Source organism: Hordeum vulgare, chromosome 1H (genome assembly GCF_904849725.1).
Source record: "Hordeum vulgare subsp. vulgare chromosome 1H, MorexV3_pseudomolecules_assembly, whole genome shotgun sequence".
NCBI lineage: Eukaryota > Viridiplantae > Streptophyta > Magnoliopsida > Poales > Poaceae > Hordeum > Hordeum vulgare.
The window spans coordinates 223050960-223062970 of record NC_058518.1 but is presented as its reverse complement, the minus strand read 5'-3'; positions in this window follow the sequence as shown (position 1 = coordinate 223062970).

Here is a 12011-nt window from a genome sequence, read left to right as displayed (position 1 = left end):
TGGGCTTCCGCTTGAAGGTTGCCGAGGTGCGTAAAGTGCACATGGCGTTAAGTGGAGAGAGCGTGTGTGAAGAAGTACACCGCTGCAGGGTTATAATCTATTCGAATAGCCGCGTCCGCGGATATGGACTACTTGGAGACATATGTTGTTCATAGATAAATTTAATGGCTACTCATAAAACTATCAATATAGGTGCGAGTATCATGTATGGTATTCCCGTAGGGAAACAAGAAAGAATCCATGGTAGTGTATTGTTGTGGTGGTAGTGGACTCGTGTACGACTTACCAAAGTTTGTTCAAAAATAATTGAAGTTGTAGTATAGGCTAGCCAAGAGTCAAAGCTGGCTTGCTGCATGAAACCCCACAACCCCCTTATTGATACTTGTGCATGATTAGATAGATGAGATTTAAAGTCTTGCTGCATACCTTCATACTCATGTTTGCTTAATAAATGTTGAACAAGACATCCACGAGCCATCTGGTGGGTTCTACCTAGACATCGATGATGACGAGTACACTACAAGAAATATGCTAATACACGACGCTATTTTTTCGTCGCTACATCATCACGGTTTTTAATTTACGACGATCTCACGACGAAAAACCAAGAGTCGAAAACGGAGCGTCACAAATGAACAGCAGCGACGTTTTGATCAAAATAGTCGTAACTTTTATGATGATTCCTGGATTGTCGTAACCTTTACGACGATCCTAAATCGTCGTTGGCAATCAAACCCAGTCCTACGTTGCAGTCCTACGTGGCAAAATCACGACGAAATCAAAACGTCATGGTTGAAATCAGCCCAACCTATTTCAATTGATCACATGGGCTGGTTTTATTTTTGTTGGGCTTTTTCTTATTGGGATTCTTTTTGGGACTTAGCCTATTTACAACCATTTCTAGTATTTGTTTACAAATTTTTTGTATCATTATAATTTGGGCCCTCACCTTCTAGTGCCCAAATACATTTGGTCCAGTTTCAGTTTTGGCCTTTTTCATTTTTGAATTTAGCAAATTTTTGTTCCAGAACTTGGTTTCATTTCTATTTGTTGGGCCTTTTCGATCCAATTATTTGTCCAATATTAAATCCAACACTATTTCATATTCAAATCAAGAAAACTCCAAGTCGAATTAAAATCATCCATCATATAACACCACATAATACATCTTCCAGGTTTACATAACACAATAACTCATTTCATGAATACATTTACTTACACAGGAATATAGCAAGAACTTACATAATTGCAAAATAGAACAATGACACATCTGCTAACAATGGAGTTCATTCCACTCTTCTATGAGACATAGGTTCGGAAATTTTTATGTTGTGTTGATTTGAATGTCTCAAGTAGGCATCATCAACATCTTATCACCACTTTCCTAGCAACAGAGAAAGAGAAAAAACAAAAAACATTAGACCGTAATATTACACGAGAGCACATATCAGTAACTTCAAATCAAAAAATATATCCATTATACTAGATGTCACAGTTGTATAATGACTTCTGAACAGCGTGTGGAATTACTGCAGCATATTTGAATCTTAGTAAGAAGGATGCTTCACATGTTTAATTTGACATGTACTACCAGACCTCACTTTATTTTGTTATAAGAACCATAACTATTGGTACTAACTTCTAACGCATGTCGACATGTTGTTACGTACTCCCTCCATACTCAAACAAAAGGATTGCATTATAATTCACTATCACATAATGCAAAACTAAAGACAGATGTGAGTACATCAAAATCTTGATATCCACACCCATGGAAAAAAGTAGACAGAACCAGTAACTGATCCGCAATAAATACCATGATCATCATCACAATAATCAGGGAAACTAGCACCATATAGAACCTTGACTAATAAACAACGACCCATAAATATATTTGCAAATGAGAAACTATAGATGTGCCATATACATTAACTTAAGCCATTTATATTTCACTAAGCGTAATTCTGCAAAGAACCACACAGCCGCCCACCCTACGAAAATAGTGAGCTGCTACATACCATGTATCATGACAAAACATACTACACATGTAACGACAGTGAAGTAAAAAGGAATCTTCATCAGATCTAATGGGTTAACTGACCACCCCAATCATAGCAATGAAGATTAACATGGAGAAAAACTAGATAAATCGCACCAAACATGACAACACATACTGCATGATTTTGTGGATCCCACAGAGCGAAATCCCCTATGAAAACAAATCTGAAACATAAAATTTTGGTGTTCAATTAGTGTTTGTTTACTGAATAAAATGGTAAATGCAGCACAGTGGAAGTTTTTCACAAGTACTGTGCCACTTCAAGAATCATCAGCTAGCATTAGTACTCGCAATCTACTAATCCATGTAATGTGTAGGTCGGTTTTCGCCCGGTTTATAATTAATTAATCATGAAATTATATTCTTCTTTAAAATTAATTGACGAGACAAAAAATTTGCCTCCCTTTCAAAAAAGTAAGTAGTAGGAACCTGGAACTGAGATGTAGTATCCAATTTGGTAGCTTGAGTCAAAGATATGGTGTCTGGTCAAATAGGAAGCTTGACCCATGTATCCTAAGATCAGTGCAGGATATACCAAAGAAGTGAAAGCAAGTTGCAAAACAAGGAGCAGAGTCAAACAATTTTCCCAAACATCATGATGACTTGAGCAAAAATAACATACAATCGACCTAGTTGCTGAAATTAAGTACTACCTGCATTGCACTGTAGGAGAAGTGGCCAATGTGTGCAAACATTGCTTCAGATCCTGGAATGGAGCAAACATGTCAGATTGTTCATTTATGGAAATTCACTTGAGTAATCCAACCGACCAAAGAAATTTCTCGTCCCACAGTCTGCAGGAGTTCTCATGGCACATCACACATGCAATGCTAGCTCTATCTGCGTTACCTAATCCAACCAACCAAAGAAATTCAGAGGATATCCGTGATCTCAGTGCCTCAAGTAGACCTTTGTCTAACAGAGTACCTAGGTGATATGCACTTTGTTCATACATAAGCTTGAAACAACAACCTTTCACTTGCCGTCACGCTCACATGACAACAGTATTAAACCTGACCGACTCCTTTCTATGTTCTTTAAGTTAGTATAAGGAACATGTATTCCATTGATAGAATTGCATCACAGTGACCCTACACATCCTGGTCCTCATGACTGCCTCCCGGTAAGATTGACCAAAATAACAAGAGACTAGCAATTTGGTTAAGATTAAAAAATGGCTGGAATATGCAGAAACTACGGCAGTATATGGCATTCAGGATCAAAAGCCAAAAACTGGTGGCACTCCTCTGGCCAGAAATCAAAGCACTGGAAGGTTAAATTTTTTAGAGCAGTCAAGTACACACAGTTGTAGGAGAGGCTCACATGCTTAAACATTGGGGCCTACAAACTACACTGAACAGAGCTAGTATGTTTTAAACAAAGAAGGGTTTATTGGCAGGATGGTTTTAACCTCGCATACTACAAGGAGAAATTCAAAGACCAAAGTAGAATGTTGAAATACTATATGCAAGACCACGCAGATATTCATGATTCCACTACCTCAAGCACTTATATTGTGCCTAAGAAACTGCCAACCTATATATCTCGTTCTTAGTTTCTTACACATAGGCTGGAAACAAGCAACTTGTCACTTACTGTCACTCTCACAGAAGAAGAGTGAAGATAAACCTGAGCAAGTCCTCCTCTCTATGCTCTTGAAGTCAAGAATGCAGCAGCGATAGCTCTAACAAACTCCTTCCTGTCTATGTTGTTCAAGTCAAGAAAGCGGTATATTCAAGAAAATAATTTCATCATGGTAGCCCTACCCTCAATACTTGGTGGTCTCCCTACACTTGTATGGTTTCTAAGTTGAGAAAAGCAGTATTCTCGATCCTGTTCAAGTTATAAATCAGCCGGGGGTACCCCAAAACTCGACAGACTAGAGGCGGTGGTTGGCGTTCAGAATCAGGTCAAACTTGGTAGACTAGAGACGCTGCACCAAATCTCCCAGTGCACTGCACCGGGGAGGTCAACCAACCGGGCGCAGCAGCACCGTGAGGCGCAAAACGAAGGGACTGAGCATGAACGAATGATCTCTGGTGAGTCGTGAGCGGCCGCTGCCGTTGGAACAGGCCGCCACCACAGCGGCCACTTGTGCGCACTGATCTCGGGCCCGGGGCAGCGTCCGGGGGCCCCGATCTCTCGGATCCGTCGCCCGTGTTGGTACGCGGCGGAGTGCAACGCGTGGGGGAGGAGAAGAGTCCGTGCGGACGCGGGGCGGCATTTGCCGGTGGTCGGGTGGTTAGGTAGTTACCTTCATGCTCGGCGGCGGGGTCGTGGTCAGCGTCGGGGCGGTCCTGCGGGGGCGGCGGGGAGGAGCAGGGCGTGCACTTGGGCGTGGTGTCGGGCGAGGACGCGTAGGGGGAGCCCGGGGCCTCCATCTTCTGCTGGCGGCACGGGGCGGAGGGGGAGGCGGGGAGCACGGGGGGATGGGGGTGGGGAGCCTCGCCGATGCCATCACCTCGCGGTGGACCGGATTCGCGGGAGCCCCGGCTCCGCGGCAGGGTGGGGCGAATCTACGAGAGAGGGAGGCTACGGAGAGACTGGATTTGGATCGAGAGACTGAGGGAGGAGGACTGGAGGGTGTGCCTCGCACGTGCGTTCAGGAAAGGTGATCTGTGGAATGGATTGATGGTAGGGTGTGGACGGCTCAGATCGACTACAGTGGGGGTGATCCGTGGGTTGCCTCCTGATTGGTTCGAAACGTGAGGTTTTTTCAAATTATGATTTAGTGCTAAAAAGAGACTGTTTTATGAAGCTGCTATCAAAAATATTTTGAAAAATGACATCACTAAAATTTCACTAATTTAATACCACATTTTATGGATGATAACCAATTTTTATGCATTTCCGATTCTTTTAGCTATTTTTATTCATTTAAATAAATTTGTGTTGATTCGGTAGGAAGCGGGTCAAATTTGAACTACACGTGCCTCATAGTTTGCTCTTTATTATTTTAAAAAGTCATTTATAGGTACAAATTGATCTATTTAATCATGAAAACACCAAAATTTATCAATTTTATCTATTTAATCAACGTAAACGGAGGCCCACGGCCTCCACTAACCCCCAAGGCGCAACCCATACCCCCTAGCGCCCTGCCCTCTAGAGGCTACGCCTTGAGTCGGTTGAGGCTCTTCTTAGAGTCTAAGAAAGATAGTTTATGAAAATAAATCTATGTAATTAATTTAGCCCGATCGGAGTTACGGATCTCCATGAATTTAAGAAACAACAAAAGGCCATAAACCAAAAACACGAAACAGAAGAAACACACATAGGGAGATCCAATCTTGGAGGGGCTCCTGCGCCTCCGCCGCCATGGAGGCCATGGATCATAGGGGGAACTCTCCTCCTATCCATATGAACCATAGGCCTAGGAAGGAGAAGAAGGAGGCGGGCCCTCTCCCCCTCTGTACCGATGGCGTCGGAGTGTCGCCGGGGCAAGGAGCGTGACGGCGTTCTACATCATCAATCTTCCCGCCATCAACACCAACTCTCTCCCGCTCTATGCAGAAGTGTAAAACCTCTTTTCCGGCTGTAACTCTCTACTTAAACCCGGTGCTCAACACTACATACTATTTCCAAATGATATATGGCTATCCTATGATGTTTGAGTAGATCTGTTTTGCCCTACGGGTTAATTGTGATATGATGTTATTTATATGAGTCGTGTGTTGATATGATGCTTTCCTAAGGTGCCTTCCATGAGGCACACACATGAAGGATACACGCTGGAGGGTTTGCAATATGTTCATGATTAGCTTATAGTGGGTGGCAAGAGTGACAGAAACTTCCACCCGAGTAAGGGAGTTGTGCGCGTATGGGAGTAAAGAGAACTTGATGTTTAATGCTATGGTTGGGCTTACCTTAATGATTTCTAGTAGTTGCGGATGCTTTCTAGAAGTCCAATCATAAGTGCATCCAAGTACAGAAAGTGTGTTAGTGTATGCCTCTCCCTCATTGCACATGATAAGTATCTAGCATGTTATATTCAATTGCCTATGGACAATCTTTTTCTTGTGTTACACAAAAAGCTTTCTACTAAAAAAACCCTAACTTTTATTTCCATGCTCTTTATTTTCTTGCAAAACGACACCTAACTTTTATTTACTTGTTCTTTATTATGTTGCAAGCGTATCTATTACATCTACTAAGTAATTCAAGTTTTATTTTTTTAGGTAAAGCAAACGTTAAGTGTGCGTAGAGTTGTATTGGTGGTCGATAGAACTTGAGGGAATATTTTTTTCTACCTTTATCTCCTCACTAGGCTCTACACTCTTATTTATCGAAAAGGGCTACAAATGACCCCTTATACTTGTGGGTTATCAAGACCTTTTTGTGGCATCGTTGTCGGGGAGCAACATCGTGGGGTGAATATTATTGTGTGTGCTTGTTTGCTTTGTAACTAAGTAATTTTTATTTTCTTTTATTTTTTGTTTTATATCTTTAGTTAGGAATATGTTACACGAAACACCAAAAAATTAGTTGTACTTGCCACTGATGGAGATGGGGAACCTCCTAAAACCCTCGATGATGGTTATGTGGAAAAATTTAAATACTACTTTTATAATCCTGAGAATTTCCCATTGAACTTGATGATGGGATACACGTTGGATCAACGTCAGTATTATGGATTATCGCTTTACTCAAAAAGGGAAACACTTACGGGATCAAATTAAAATGTTGCGTTAGTATGCTTGGATTTATGCTTGAGGTGTGATTATACTTGTTGCTCTAAGATGGAGACTTCACACCTCCCCCTTCAATGTGAATTGAATGATAATGAAACCTTGGCTTCTTATGCTAATGGTTTATATGATTACTATGATGTGGAACACATAGAAGAATTTGTTGCTTCTAAGGGTGCTTATGAAATTGCTTCTTTGATTGAAAAGTATGATGTTATTCTTTACAAATATGATTTTTTTTGCATACTTAAGTATTGCTATAAGAATTATTAGTACAATGCCCATATTAATGCATTTATTGTGAGAATGACCGTTGCCTTGGAAGATATTAATATTTATAGGAATCTATGGAAGAAGAAATTGCTCGAATTGTGAGCTCATTAGACGAAAAATATGAGGAGGAGATAAAAGAACTAAAGTAAGAAGAGAAGATTAGCTACTCATGCCCACATTCCAACGAGAGTAACTCTTCAACTCATACATTTTTTAATTTCACTTCCCACATACCGAAGGATGAATGCAATGATGATCGTTATGATCCCTTGGATTCGTTTGAAATATCCATTTTTGATGAACTTTATACTTGATATGATTATGGCCATGATGCCAATATGATTTATGCTTATGGATATGAACTTGCTATAGTTCCTTATGTTAAGCATGCAATTGTTGCTATTGCACCCACACATGATAGTCCTATTAATATTTTTGAATTCTCCCAACTACACCATGTCGGATAAGGTTGCACTTATTAAGGATTATATTGATGGGTTGTGTTGTACCACTATAGATGATGATTTTGATGAATATAATATGCATGTGCTTGCTTCTCCTACATGTAATTATAATGAGAGAGGAACCAAATCTTCACCTCTCTATGTTTCCAATACGAAAAATTGCACGAAACCACTTATGATATTCATTGGCCTTTACTGTGTGTGAATGAATTGTTCTTTAATGACATGCCAATGCATAGGACGAGAGATAGACTTCGTCATTGCATGATATATGTTGCTTTCTTCTCACTACTAAATTACAAATCACTTTTAATTATAATTGGCTTTGATATACCTTGGGATCCGGGTGGATCCATTACTTGAGCACTTTATGCCTAGCTTAATGGCTTTAAAGAAAGCGCTGCTAGGGAGACAACCCAGAAGTTTTAGAGAGTCATTTATTTCTATTGAGTGCTTTTAGAAAGTATAAAACAAAAAAAATATAGAGGGGAACTTAAAACTTTTTCAAAAAGAGAAGCGTTTGGAAGGTTATGACCTGGAGAAGTGAGGGTCGACCTTGAACACTTGTGTTCATGCTCATGGAAACAATGTAGAATTTTTCATGAGTTTCTCAAAAAATAATTTTCATTGTACAAATCCATTTTATTATAAAAATTATGTACCAAAATTTGCCTTTAGGATGATTAGATTGCTAGTTGGTATGTGCGGTGCAAAAGCAGAAACTTTGGCTGTAGTGCGTGAATTTACATTTTTTTACTAGAATGTCGAAAGTTTTTGAAATTTTTAAATAGTAATGATATGAAATTTTTTATTTACCTAATTTTTCAGAATTTTTTTATTTAACAATGTATGGTCAATGTTTATATTACTAGACACTGTCCTGTTTTTGAGAAATTCTATTTTTGATGCATTGTTTTGCTCGTTTTGATGAAACTATCGATTGTATAGATGGTATAAGCCATGGATAAGTTAAATTAAAGTAGATATAATTGAAAAAAAATAGTAATGCCTTTTAAAAAGTAATTAAGGTAGTAATTTGCATTATTATACTAACGGATCTCACGAGTTTTCTATTAAGTTTTGTGTCGATGAAGTGTTTGAAGTTTGAGGAGGTCTCGATATGAGCAGATGGAGGAGAGGCAAGAGTTCAAGGTGGGGATGGACAAGTCAGTGCATGTAAATATACAAGGAGTCTCATGCGTCTAAGCTTGGGGATGCCCCGGAAGGCATCCCATCTTTCTTCGACAAGTGTCGGTATGTTTTCATCTTCGTTTCGTTCACGTGATATGTGTAAATCTTGGAGTGTATTTTGGGTTTAGTTTTCACTTTTATTTTATGCATCATGCTGGTATGAGCTAGTCTATGGTTGATTTATATAATTCTCATTGCACTTCACATATATCTTTTGAGTATGGATTTATAGAATGCTTCATGTGCTTCACTTATATCATTTGAAGTTTGGATTGCGTGTTTCTCTACATACAGAAAACCGTTATTTGTAGAATGCTCTTTTGTTGCACTTATATTTATTAGAGCATGGTATTTTTTAGAAAGAATTAAACTCTAATGGTTACTTATATCAATGTAGAGTGTCAAAAGAAATTGGTCATTTACATGGTTACTCATAAAATCCTACATAAAACTTATAGATCACTAAGTATGATATGTTTGATTCCTTGCGATAGTTTAGCGACATTAAGATAGTAATATATGGGTGCACTAGTTGATGACTGTGGATTAGTAAGTATTTTAGGTTAAGGTTTGTGATTCCCGAAGCATAGTCTCTGGTTATGCGATGAAGTTGGAGAATAATTTATCCTTGATTGAAATCCTTTGTGGTGTTATAACCGGCGTCACGTGATGGTTAAATCCTCCCAACCTTCACCCTAGGGGCATGCAAGTATATGCGTTCTTTCTGACTAATGTGAGTCCATGGATTATATGCACTCTTACCTTTCCACAATTTGCTAGCCTCTATGGTACCGTGCATTGCCCTTTCTCACCTCGAGAGTTGGTGCAAACTTCGCTGGTGCATCCAAACCCCGTGATATGATACACTCTATCACAGATAAGCCTTATTATATATTCCTCAAAACAGCCACCATACATACTGTCGGTAAACTAAAGACTAGGGTCTCTAGTGCCCCAGACTTGTGAACAGGCGCAAAGAGCCCCTGGCGGTAGGGCGTGGAAGAGTCCAGACAAGATGCACCCCAAGATATCCAAGGCCCCAGCAAGTATGCCTTGCCGGGAAGACATCCAAGGCCACGTCCGTTTAATGGACGTGATGAGTACACCTAGCACAAGACCCCGGTGAGCCTCCCTCGCCGGGAACGCCGCTGTTGCCCCCGGTAAGCTTCCTTGCCAGGACGAAGACCCAAGGCCCCGGCAAGCACCCTTGTCGGGATGACGTGGCTAGGCACTGCAGGGCGACCGCCCTTGCCACAGTGACACCGCCCCTGAATTCCAGTGCATTACGCATGCGCCAGCGGGGCGTCCAACACTTAGCTGACAAGGACAAGACGTGCATTTAATGCACCTAACAGCGGTAGATGGATAAGCACGACTCTAGGTTCACTGTAACATCTCGTGAACCTACCATCGAGCACTGTAGGTGACCCCTTTGCCTATAAAAGGAGGCCCTTAGCTCATTCACAAGGGGTTATAATCTCTAGAGATTGGCCAAGAAGACGGTTATCATCACTGTAACAAACAACGAAAAACGCTCAATACGATCAGACGAGCAGGATGTAGGGTTTTAGGCGTAAGCGGCCCGAACCTGGGTAAAAAGGGCTTGCCGGGTGTTGATCGTTAGATCTGCTCTTGACATTGTCTTTCCCCACCCTACGATCACAAGGGTATCACGTAGATCCCCATAGGTGTCGACCTAGCATCACCGACATCTTTGGCGCGCCAGGTAGGGGGCGGGGGAGAGACGCGTGAATCTGAGCAGACTCAACATCGGCTCCATTAAAGTTTGGGCACTATGTCGCGTTCCCCGGGAAACATGGTAGCGCGATGGGCGCCCTGTTCTGCTAAGACTTCCTAAGGATTGCGTGAGCGCGTTGCGACATGCGCGCGCGGGGCAGGGAGGCGGAGGCTCAAAGAGCAGTGTCGTCAGGCCGATGCGTCGCTCGGGGGTCGACGCGCAGCTGTCGACGGTGCGCCACACGGTCCCGAAGCCCGGTGCGCCACACGGTCCCGAAGCCCGGTGCGCACTCTAGCCCGAGTGTCGAGCCCCTGAGAGCATCGTGTCATTACCCAAGGACGCGCTCGGGGGTTCCGCGAGCACAACCTAGCAAGAGAAAAGCAAAGGGTTTACACCCTGGCTAGCTCTTTCTCCAAGCGACGATCACGGACCGTCGGCAAGAAGTCCTTGCCAGAGAAGAGACCGCCCGGAGCTGTGATTTCCTGCTTGCCTAGGGCTCCGACGCCCTGGCAAAAGATTCAAGCGCTTCGCTACCACGGCGCAAACAGATAAGTTTTTAAGTTTGAGATTCAAATCTGTAGTACATAGATCCTTTGCTTTTTCCCTTCGAAACTTTCCAATCTTTGTGTGAGGAGTTTGCACGTACTGGGACCTTCCCAAAGTTCGGTGCACCTTGTCTTTGTTTTGAACTCGTTCAAATGACCTGAATGGCGATAGAGCGCCTTCAAACAGTTGCGAACCTGATCAACAGAGCCAGCGACTACATAGCACCCGATTTCGTCTCAAGCTGCGCTTGGCGATTTCCATGGTTGTGTCGAACGCGGCAAGGAGCCTTGCGGGTAGTCGCCGACAAGCTCCGAGATTATGCAAAAAGAGTCATACAAAGAAGGGAATCGAAAAAGGAAAAAACAGTCTGTTTCATTCATATGAATGGATACATTCGTCTTCACATGCAAAGTGCGGTTATCCTAACCTAAAGACCTTGTCTTTTGACGAGGACCGATAATCATGGAGGAGTGAAGTTCAAAAAAACAAAAAGGCGGAGCCCGCGGCGCGGTCAGGACCGGCCCCCCAAGGCCGGCGCTGAGCCAGCGAGAATGAGACCGCACCCGACGGGCGTTGCCTGGTCGTCCTCCGGCCGAGGTGCGGAGGGCGGGGCACAGGAAGGGGCGAAGGATCTGGAGCCGGCTGGCCCGCCTCCTCCCGGAGCCGGAGGACCAATACCCGCTCCGGTGAGGTGGCCCAAGTAGAGAACCTGGAGAAGTCAGTGCTGGTGGAGGTGCCTCCTCCTAAAACACGAGGCACTGACGCCAGCTCCGGCAAGGCACCCCCGCCGGGCGGGAGCCAGCTGCGAGCTAGCCACGACGGTGCGATCCATGTCGAGTTGGGGCCCAGGGAGTCAACGTCCAGTTTGACACCCCGTGGCCCTAACCCAACACAGACCTCACCGCCACCACTGTCCTCCTCGTCGCTATCGGTCGAGGCAGGGCAACCGGCGTCGCTCGGGCTCCCTTCACAGCAGCCGAGAAGCACATGTGGGGCCCTAAGGCAACAAGGAGGGCCGTCACATGAGGAGGCCCCAGGGAGGACGGAGGCAT